Source organism: Neovison vison, chromosome 7, assembly GCF_020171115.1.
Source record: "Neovison vison isolate M4711 chromosome 7, ASM_NN_V1, whole genome shotgun sequence".
Lineage (NCBI taxonomy): Eukaryota > Metazoa > Chordata > Mammalia > Carnivora > Mustelidae > Neogale > Neogale vison.
In genome coordinates, this window is record NC_058097.1 from 26,647,521 (window position 1) to 26,657,780 (window position 10,260).

A 10,260-nucleotide genomic window follows, 5' to 3' on the forward strand; every position below is an offset into this window, starting at 1 on the left:
CCGCACGACAGAATCCAGGAAGGGGGAGGCGAGGGAAGGATTAATCCACAGACATTCCCTGCGCGCCTACTTCGAGCCAAACCCGGTTCGGGCTCTAGGGACACGGTCAGGAACACAGCGCGTATCCCGCTGTGTCGCTGCGGGACGCGGTGTGACCGGGAACCTGAATAAATGGCTGTAACACACATATAAATGGGAAGTTGCCGTTTCGGCAAACGTTCGGAAGGAGAACGCGAGATGCGTGCTATCAGACCTTCGGAAATCCGGATTTCAACTGGTGCGGGCGAAAGCAGAGATCTCCCAGCCGGCGCGGGAAGGCGGGTTTGACGGCTTCGTGCAGGAAAAGCACAGGAAGTGTGGCAGATACGCCAGTCTCGAAGCCGACTTGAATTGTAAATGAATGCACGCCTGCATAAACTGTGCCGGTCGAAGGCACGCATGCCTGCGAGTCGGAGTCCCCGATTCTCCAGCGCGCCGCGCGCGCCCTCTGCCGTCAGTCACCTCGCTCGGTCGGTCACAGTCCCATTTCGCCCCGCCCCTTCGAGCGGGCGCGTCTTTCTACTTCTTCCCAACACTCCGCGCGATACAAAGCCCGCCCCCGCCCTCCCCACAACGCGGCTATTCGCTACGCATGCGCACACTAGAGCTATTCCGAAGAGGTTTGCTTGCAAAGCTGGGTTGCAACAGTCAGGATGGCCGAGCGGTCTAAGGCGCTGCGTTCAGGTCGCAGTCTCCCCTGGAGGCGTGGGTTCGAATCCCACTCCTGACAAGCCTCTTTTGCTTTTCACCAACAGTTACAGATCTACTAGGTGATACTTTACCTTCGGAGAGTTCTATTTAATCGCCTTACAAAACAAGTATTTCCTTCTTGACGGGCACCTTCTTCGTAATGACATTTATTTGACTTGAGACTGTAAAAAGCAAGCCCGGATCATAACGCAGGTCCATTCTTAGAGTTGTCAAACGTACGCAATCTCCTCTAAGATTGCAACGAAAAAGAGAAAAAGTTCGGAATTGTCAGAAGTGGGATTCGAACCCACGCCTCCAGGGGAGACTGCGACCTGAACGCAGCGCCTTAGACCGCTCGGCCATCCTGACTTCCGAAAAAGCGGCTGGAAAGACTCGATGTAGTTGCTATTTCCGTGCCACGTGGCTTGGAAACCAGCCAAGACCTATGAGGTAAGCTGGCCACTCCGGGTCTGCACGGACGGTCTTAGGCGTCCACGGATAAAAACGACCCGTGTTACCGAGACTTAACTGTTATTCTTCAAATGAGTCGGACTTTTTTCTACGTATGAAATTAAATGGAAACTGAAGCCTGAGCAGAAAACGAAAAATCAGTTTCCCTGGCCATCGATCAAAAAATAATCCTAAAAATTAACAAAATGGAAACAAAACTATAGTTAAATTCTGGTCACTCGCCAAAGTTCGGAAGCTGAAGATGTGCTATTATTTTTAACGACTGCCATTATCGGTGGCAAAGGTCGGGACTATTGCGGGGTGAGGGGGTGAGGGGATGAGGGGGGCGGTGGTTTAGGCAATTCTTTTTGGAAGGGAGGTGCTCTGAGATGGACTTTGCCATGAACTCCTCGGGACTGGAAGCCGTGGGCTCGCATTCTACACCTGTTTAACTGGAACCGCATGCAGAGAAAGATGGCTTTTACACCTTTTTGATACACTGAGCAGGGGAAAAGCTGGAGGCTGTTTAATTTGAAGAGGAGACCATTTATGTGTCTACAAAAGCCTAATTTGTACAAGGGGTTGGGATTGTGTCCGTCTGTCCTTTTTTGTTCCAGGAACTGGGGTTTGAGGTGGACAGGCAATGGGTGGGTCGTTACAGAGGAAGTTTTCCATAGGAAAAAAAAATCTTGGGGGCGCCTGGGTGGCTCAGTTGGTTAAAACTCTGCCTTCAGCTGGGGTCACGATCCCAGGGTTCTGGAAGTGAGCCCCGACTGGGCGGGGGGTGGGGGGGTGGGTCCTTGCTCAGCGGGGAGCCGGCTTCTCCTTCTGCCTCTACCTGCTCCTCCTGCTAGTGCAGGAAGGAGGAAAGAAGGAAAAGAGAGCTTGTTGGAAAGGAAACAGGGTGCCTGCCACTGGGAGTGAGGTCAGGGCCACTGGAGGCACTGAAGACAAGGCTTGAGTAGCATCTTGGTGGAAAAGCCAGAGAGGGGATTGGAGAGTCCCTGTATTCGTGGGGCTCCACGCTGAATGTGAGGGGATATCTCATTGTGGTTTTGATTTGCATTTCCTTAATGATTAGTGTTGTTGAGTATTTTTCATATGCTTGTTGGCCATGTGTATATCTTATTTAGAGAAATGTCTAGTCAAATCTTTTGCCCATTTTTTTCACTTTGATTTTGTGATTGAGTTGTAGGGTGTTCTTTGCGTATTCCATAAAGTAGCCCCTCGAGTCTGATATATGATTGGCGAATATTTTCCCGCAATCCATAACCCACCACTTCACATATTGTATCCTTTGATGCACAGAAAATTTAATTTTTATATTGTTCAATTTATGTTTACTTTTGTTGCCTGTGCCTTTGGCATCATACCCTAGAAATCATTGCCAAATCCAAAGTCATGAAGATTTTCCCTGCATGTTTTCTTCTAAGAATTTTACAGTTTTAGACTTAATGTTTAGGTCTTTGTGTTGTTGCTTTAAAAAAAAAATTTTTTTTTTTACTTAGGTAATTTCTACACCCAATGTGGGGCTTGAACTCAGGACCCCAAGAAAGGGTCACACTGACTGAGCCAGCCAGGCTTCTAGATCATTTTCACGTTAAGTCCAGCTTCATCTTTTTTTCCTTTCTTTTTTTCTTTTCTTTTCTTTCTTTCTTTTTTTTTTTTTTTTTTTTGCATGTGGACCTCCCATTTTCCCAGCTGTATATTGAAAGCCTGCCTCTTTCCTACCGAATGGTTTTGACACCCCTGGTAGACTATTTGACCATATATGCAAGAGTTGTGTGCACTTTTAAAAAACTAAATATTTTCTTGGAATGGCCTCATTTTTAAAACTGTAGTAAATGTATTTTGAGAAGAATGTTATAATATGGTTATAATAGGAAACTTGCATGCTTCCTCTTAAATAGAAGGTCACAATAAAAATAAGCTTAGTGGGAACAAATCCCTGCCATTAAATTCTAGCCAGAATCTTTGTTCACTAAAAAGAGATGAACAGAATTAGTTGTAAATACATATCGGAGTGCCTGGGTGGCTCAGTTGTTAACCATATGTCTTCAGCTCAGGTCACGATCCCAGGGTCCTGGGATGGAGCCCTGCAGTGGGCTCCCTGCAGGGAGCCTGCTTCTCTCCCTCTCCCACTCCCCCTGCTTGTATTCCCTCTCTTGCTGTCTCTCTGTCAAATAAATAAATAAAATCTTTTAAAAAAAAATCTTGGGGCACCTGGGTGGCTCTGTTGGTTAAGCAACTGCCTCCAGCTCAGGTCATGATCCTGAAGTCCCAGAATCAAGTCCCTCATCAGGCTCGGAGTCTGCTTCTTCCCCTGACCGCTCTCTTCTCATGCTCTCTTTTCTCTCTTTCTCATTCTCTCGCTCTCTCAAATAAATAAATAAATAAAATCTTAAAAAAAAAAAGTTTCCTACTATTAAAAAAAAACTTAAAAAAAAAAAATCAGTACCAAAGGAGGCTTTCTCATTGACATAATTAGATTGGAAGCAAAGTTAAAAACAAAGTGCTTGAAATGAAGCCCTGGAAGTACTTGATAACTGCCCCTGGACCATCAAAAATTACCTCACATTCTGCACAAAGGTCACTGCTAGAGGGAGGTGTCCTCAGATTCTAAAGGGAGGGGTTCTTGTTAGTGGTGCCCATTCCCCAAGCCTCTCCCATCAGTAGTTCATACCTCCTGGGATGGGGACGGCAATGGACTGAAACATGCTCTGGTTTCCAGGTCCTGGGGCGCTGGATGAGGGGAGAAGAGGTAGGAAGGGGCAAAAGCAGACAGCCAGAATTATAGTTATAGAAATGGGGAGATAGAAATTACAGTTATAGAAATGGGGAGACGTGCCCGCAGGCCTGCCTCTCATGCAGGATCCCTGCTGGGGATGAGAAGCTGTAGACCTTGATTCTAGTTCTGCTGAGGTCTCTAATTCAGTTGGTGACCCTGGGCAAGTTTCTGCCCTTTCTCCAGCTTGTTTGCTCATCTGTAAAACAAATGATGAGCAGCCACTTTGGAAAAATATACTCCAACAATTGTACTCCTAGGTATTTAAGCAAGAGAGATGAAAACATATGTTGACAAAAAAAACTTGAATGCAAATATTCATAGCAGCTTTTTATAATTAAAAAAAAAATTATTCATTTACCAGAGAGAGAGAGAGCACAGGCAGGGGGAGCACAGGCAGAGGGAGATGCAGGCTCCCTTGCTGATCAGGGAGCCCGAAGCAGGGCTCAATCCCAGGACCCTGGGATTTTCCTAGCCACCCAAACCGGAAAGAACCCAAATGCCCATCAACCAGTGAATGGATAAAGATATTGTGCTCTGTCAATACAATAGAATACAGTCAGCATTAAAAAGAAACAATCAGGGGTGCCTAGGTGGCTCAGTGGGTTAAGCCACTGCCTGCGGCTCGGGTCATGATCTCAGGGTCCTGGGATCGAGTCCCGCATCGGGCTCTCTGCTCAGCAGGGAGCCTGCTCCCTCCTCTCTCTCTCTGCCTACTTGTGATCTCTCTGTCAAATAAATAAATAAATTCTTTTAAAAAAATAAATAAATAAAAAGAAACAATCAAACTATGCTCAATAGCACAGATGAATTTCAAGAGCTTTATGTTACATGAAGGAGCTTTTCACAAAGGACTACTGTATCAGTTTCTTCTTGCTGCTCTAAGGAATTATCAGGAACAGTGGCTTTAAAAAACACAAATTTATTTTTTTTAATTCTTTTATTCTTTGTTTTTAAAAATTTATTTTAGAGGCACCTGGGTGGCTCAGTGGGTTAAAGCCTCTGCCTTTGGTTCAGGTCATGATCCCAGGGTCCTGGGATCAAGTCCCATGTCGGGCTCTCTGCTCAGCAGGGAGCCTGCTTCCCCCCTCTCTGCCCCCCTCTCTGCCGGCCTCTCTGCCTACTTGTGATCTCTCTCTGTCAAATAAATAAATAAAATCTTAAAAAAAAATTATTGTAATTCTGGAGTCCAAAATGAGTCATAAGTGTCTAAATCAGTGTCAGTGGGGCTGGAAGCTTCTGGAGGCTGCAGGGAGAACCCACTCCTTGCCTCTTCCATTCTTAAAGTCTACAGGCTTTCCTTGCTTGGCTCCTGGGTGCTCCAAGTGATTGATCTCTCTTTCCATATTCACATTGCCTTCTTGTCTATCCAAATCTCCCATCTCTCTCTGCCTCCTCCTCCTTTTTTTTTTTTTTTTTTTTTTTTTTTAAAGTAATCTTTACACACAAGGTGGGGCTTGAACTCAGGACCTGGAGATCAAGAATCACATGCTCCACTGACTAAGCCAGCCATCGCCCCTACCTCCTCCTTATAAGGACACAGTGATTAGATTTACCATCCACCCAGATATTCTAGGATAATCTCATCTCAAGATCTTGAAAAACACCTGCAGTATCTCTTTTTGCTAGACATTCTAGTGGAGGCAAAATAACAATGACAGAAAACAAATCAGTAGTTGTTTGGGGCCAAGGTGGAGGTCACAAAGGCACTCTTGGGGTGATCTTTAATCTTGGTGGTGTTCACATGCCTGTACAAATTTGTCATAATGCTACAGAGTGGGAGAGACGAAGTAGGAGAAAACAAGGGCAACATATGAAGGCAACAGAGTATGCAAAATAGAAAAAGAGCTTATACCATTTGAAAACCACAAACAGGGAGGGAGCCCAGTAAAGCACAAGACCACTGCCACTTCCAAGGATGGCAGAGTTCAGGGCGTCCCCCAGACCACCCTCAGGTGCAAACATCCATTAGTTAGAAGGACTCACCAAAAGCCTTGACGACTGTCACACTCACAGTGACAGTTGTTCACTACTAAAAGAGATAGATAAGAATCAGCCAATGGAAGGGCACAGGGGACTGATGGAAATGTTCCGGAATTAAATAGTGATGATGGTTCACTACAGTGAACATACTGAAACTGAGGACTTGTGTAATTTTTAAAACGGTGACTTTTAGATTCCAAATGGTTGTCCCCTTCCCAGGGAATCATGGATTCCATGCACTATTTCCTCAGCACTGATGTGTGACTGTGGAGCAAAACTGACCAGGTAAACTTGCCACTTTGGTGTCCACAATCTTTACAGGATCTTCCTCCTGTGGCCACAGGTGACCGACTGCCCACAGAGCTGACCTGTTTCCAACTTTTCCAGGTGGAGTGAAACAAGCTGATATCAAGTTCCCCAAACCACACTGTTAGGTGTGACCAGACCCCGCCCTGAACGAAGACTTCTCTGGGGCAGAACTTTCCAAAGCTTTAGAGATGACCTCCCAGAAGCTGAGGGCAAAGGCCAGACCTCTCTTTGGGCAAACATAAATTCCTTACTACGCCAGGGCAAAGTGTTCACACCTTAAATTTGAGGAAAAAGAAATACAAATGGCCAATAAGCTTAAGAAGAAACTCAGCCCCACTAGCTAATGCCAAAGGAAATTCCAATGTTAACAATGAGACCTTTTTTTTCAATGCTCATCACACATATCATAGGTGGGGCAAATAATTAAGCTTCCTCTTCCTCCCACTTCCAAAAGTGGGCATCTTTTGGAGTATCTATAAAAATGTGGCAGTATGTATAAAAAAAAAACATGCAAATACTCTTCAGTCCAGTGGTTCTGCTTTTAACACTGGATCCACAGATAATCTCACACGTGAGCTATCATATGTAAATAAGAAGGCTTATATAATATTACTAGTAATGAGGAACTATTGGAACTCACCCGTCTATCAGTTGGGAAGGGATAGGAGATTAGGTAGAAGCCACTCTATCAAGTATTACACAACATGTAAGAAGGATGAGGCCACCCTTCGTGTGAAATTGAAATTTCCAAGTTGTTAAGTACAAGTCAAGTTTCAGTATATATAGTATAATCTTATTTTTTGGTTAAAAAAGTTTTTTTTTTTTTAAATACTTACAAAGCAAGTCTCTACATTTCTCCATGTCATGTGGTAGTGAGGGAAGAAAAGACAAGATAAGCCAGGAGGGGTGCCTGGTTGGCTAGGTTGGAAGAGCATACTCTTCTCAATCTCAAGCTTGTAAGTTTGAGCCCCACAGTGGGTGTAAAGTTTACTTAAAAAAAAAAAAAAAGAAAAGAAAAAGAAAAGCTAGGCTACTCAAATTCTTCTCAGTGATTAGCTGGAAGTAAAGGTGAGGAAAAAGCAGAAGGGAAGCTGAGAACAAAGCCCCCTCCCCCACCGACCACCCCCTCCAGGGGTGGGGGTTATGTGTGACAGTCCCCCAGGAAACTTCCAACTCTCTTAATGTTAATGCTTTGCTACAGTGAAAAACAACCTTAACTTGATAATAGCAAGGCCTCCAGTATCCTAAGGGTCTTCTTTAGCATATGAAAATCTTTTTATTTTTTTATTTTTAAAGATTTTATTTATTTATTTGTCAGAGAGATCACAAGTAGGTGGGAAAGCAGGCTCCCCACTGAGCAGAGAGCCTGCATCCCAGGACCTTGAGATCATGACCTGAGCCAAAGGCAGAGGCTTAACCCACTGAGTCACCCAGGCACCCCGAAAGTCTTTTTTTAGAAGATTTTTTTTGAAGATTTTATTTATTTCTTTGAAAGAGACAGATCAGAAGTAGGCAGAGAGAGGAGGAAGCAGAGAGCCTGAGCAGAGAGCCTGATGTGGGGCTCGATCTCAGAACCCTGAGATCATGACCTGAGCTGAAGGCAGAGGCTTTAGCCCACTGAGCCACCCAGGTGCCCCCCGAAAAGTCTTTTTTAAAAAAATATTTAACTTATTTGGCACAGATTGAGAGAGAGAGAGAGAAAGAGAGAGAGAAGGGCACAAGCAGGGGGAGCGGCAGGGAGAGGGAGAGGGTGAAGGCTCCCCCATGAAGAGGGAGCCTGATGTGGGGCTTAATCCCAGGATCCTAGGATCATGACCCAAGCTGGAGGTAGCTGGTCAACCAACTGAGCCACCCAGGTGCCGCTATGAAAGTCCTTTTGGACACCTCCCCTTTTCCTCACCTCCCCCAATCCTCAAGTAGATAATCAGTCACCCCTCACAACCCCAGGGGAGCAGCTCTTTCTGCCTTCAGGTCCTGTCCCTGTGGTTTCATAAAATCACCTTTTTGCACCAAAGACATTTCAAGAATTCTTTCTTGGCTGTTGCATCCTGACCTCATCAATATTCCAAAACTACATCAAAGGTGCAGTTTTGAAGATGTGTGTGATGTGCAATGAAATCAATTAATGAATTAATTATGCAATTAAAGAAATTGAACCAACCCCATTGCACTGAGCATAGGGCCAGTTGGAAAAGTGTTTAATCGATAGCTGCTACTTATAATCAATATTGCCCAGAGCTGGCTTCCGGAAGCTGGTTATTGACTGAGCACCAGGGAAACCTTTATGAATTTTTAAAAATTGTAACTCAAAAGATATAATTGCCCTTCAAGGGTCTTTTTTTTTTTCTTTTCTTTTTAAAAATAATTCACCCCATTACCAAGGAGTTTTTTTGTTTGTTTGTTTTACCAAGGGTTTAAGAACCAGGTGATCTGGGTCCTGGCTCCTACCTGAACCTCATCTCTCCTCAATCCCTTCAGCTCATAATAACCTCTGTCCTTCCTCAAAGACCCCAGTCTTTCTCACCTCAGGGCCTTTGCACATATGGTGGCTTTCTCTGCCTGATTCCTATTCATCCTTCAGGTCTCTGTTTAAATGTTTATACTTTCCCTGACAACCCCCAAACCTCAACTATTCTTTCCCATGGGGCCCTGCTCTTTTCCTGAAGTAATGTTACCACAATTGATAGTTATCAATTTATCTGCAGGCTCACAGCTCTGTCCTCAGGGCCCAGAACACCCAAGGTACAGGTTAAACATCTGCTCAGTGCCTGAATCGCCACTGCCTCTCCAGCATGCTCCCATCCTACCCCAAGGGAGGGAGGTCCAGCACACAGTAGGGGCTTGGTCAGACTAGGGAGTCTTTATAAAATGAAGGAGAACTGAGACAAAGCCATGTGTTCTGTGTGGAGATGGCTGGCTCAGACCCCAGAGAGGGGGACAAGCCTGGGAAAGGACAGGCATTCCTGGCCTCATTCCCAGCTCTCTTTCCCCCCACCCCATCCCAGAACTTCTAAGGCGCCAGTGGGGACTCTGGGTGGGTGGCAGGTTCCAGCCTGGGGACAGGTTCCTTCCCACTTTTTCTGACTAAGGGCGAGAGTGAAGCTGGTCTGGAAGAAAATGTCAAAGTAAAAAACAATGCAGTAATTGACTTCTTGCTTGCTGCCATTTGAAAGGAATGAAAGTGGGATTAACCAAAAAAACAAAATCTAAACCAAAACCAAAACAAAAACACTCTACTGTTTTAGACTCTGCCTCGGAAACAATCATCTTACTGTTTTCTGTGTCATAATAAAATTAAAGGTTTACCCAAGAGCTTTGTTCTTCTGCACTTGGCCTTGTGCAGTGTACAGGGAGGCTGGTCTCTGGGTTTGCAGCTACCAAGAAGCACCGCTCAATTCAAGTGCCCACTGCCTGTGGGGTGGGGAGGAGGGTCTCAGGGGCCTTGTGGCGAAGGGGTAGGACATCCAGGGTAGGTGAAACCCACCAGGCCTTAAAATAAAATGCTAACCTCTCTCCTCCGTTACTGAGTAGGCAGAAAAATAACTACCCAAATGTCTCAGACCCTATCCCTGGAATCTGTGCATTTTACTGTATAAAGAAAAAAGGGTCCTTGCAGATTAAATTAAGGTTCTTGAGGTGGGAGGTCATCCTAGATTACCTGGGTGGACCTTAACCCAATCACAGCTGTCTTTACAAGGGCGACCAAGAGAGATTTGATCCATACAGAAGAGAAGTCATCAATGTGATGCTTGAGGCAGAGACTCAGGAGATGAGGTCACAGGTCAAGGAGTGCCAGAAGCAACCACCAGGAACTGGAAATGCAAGAAACAGATTCTCCTCTAGACCCTTCAGAGGAAGAGCGGCTCTGCTGACACCTTGATTTTGGCTAACTGAAACTGATTTCCGATTTCAGACCTCTAGAACTATACGGGAATACATTTCTGGGTTGGTTTTGTTGTTGTTGTTGTTTGTTTTTGTTTTTTTTTTAAAGATACCACAGTCAG

The 10,260-nt window shown here is 45.0% G+C and overlaps 2 non-coding genes across 2 annotated transcripts; one reads left to right on the forward strand and one right to left on the reverse strand.

Annotated features, from left to right (window-relative positions):
• The first annotated feature begins 686 nt into the window (after positions 1 to 686).
• TRNAL-CAG lies at positions 687 to 769 on the forward strand. Its single transcript has one exon. It is a non-coding gene; the product is annotated as a tRNA-Leu (tRNA).
• Positions 770 to 1,015: 246 nt separating this feature from the next.
• On the reverse strand, positions 1,016 to 1,098 carry TRNAL-CAG. Its single transcript has one exon. It is a non-coding gene; the product is annotated as a tRNA-Leu (tRNA).
• Between the last annotated feature and the right edge of the window lie 9,162 nt (positions 1,099 to 10,260).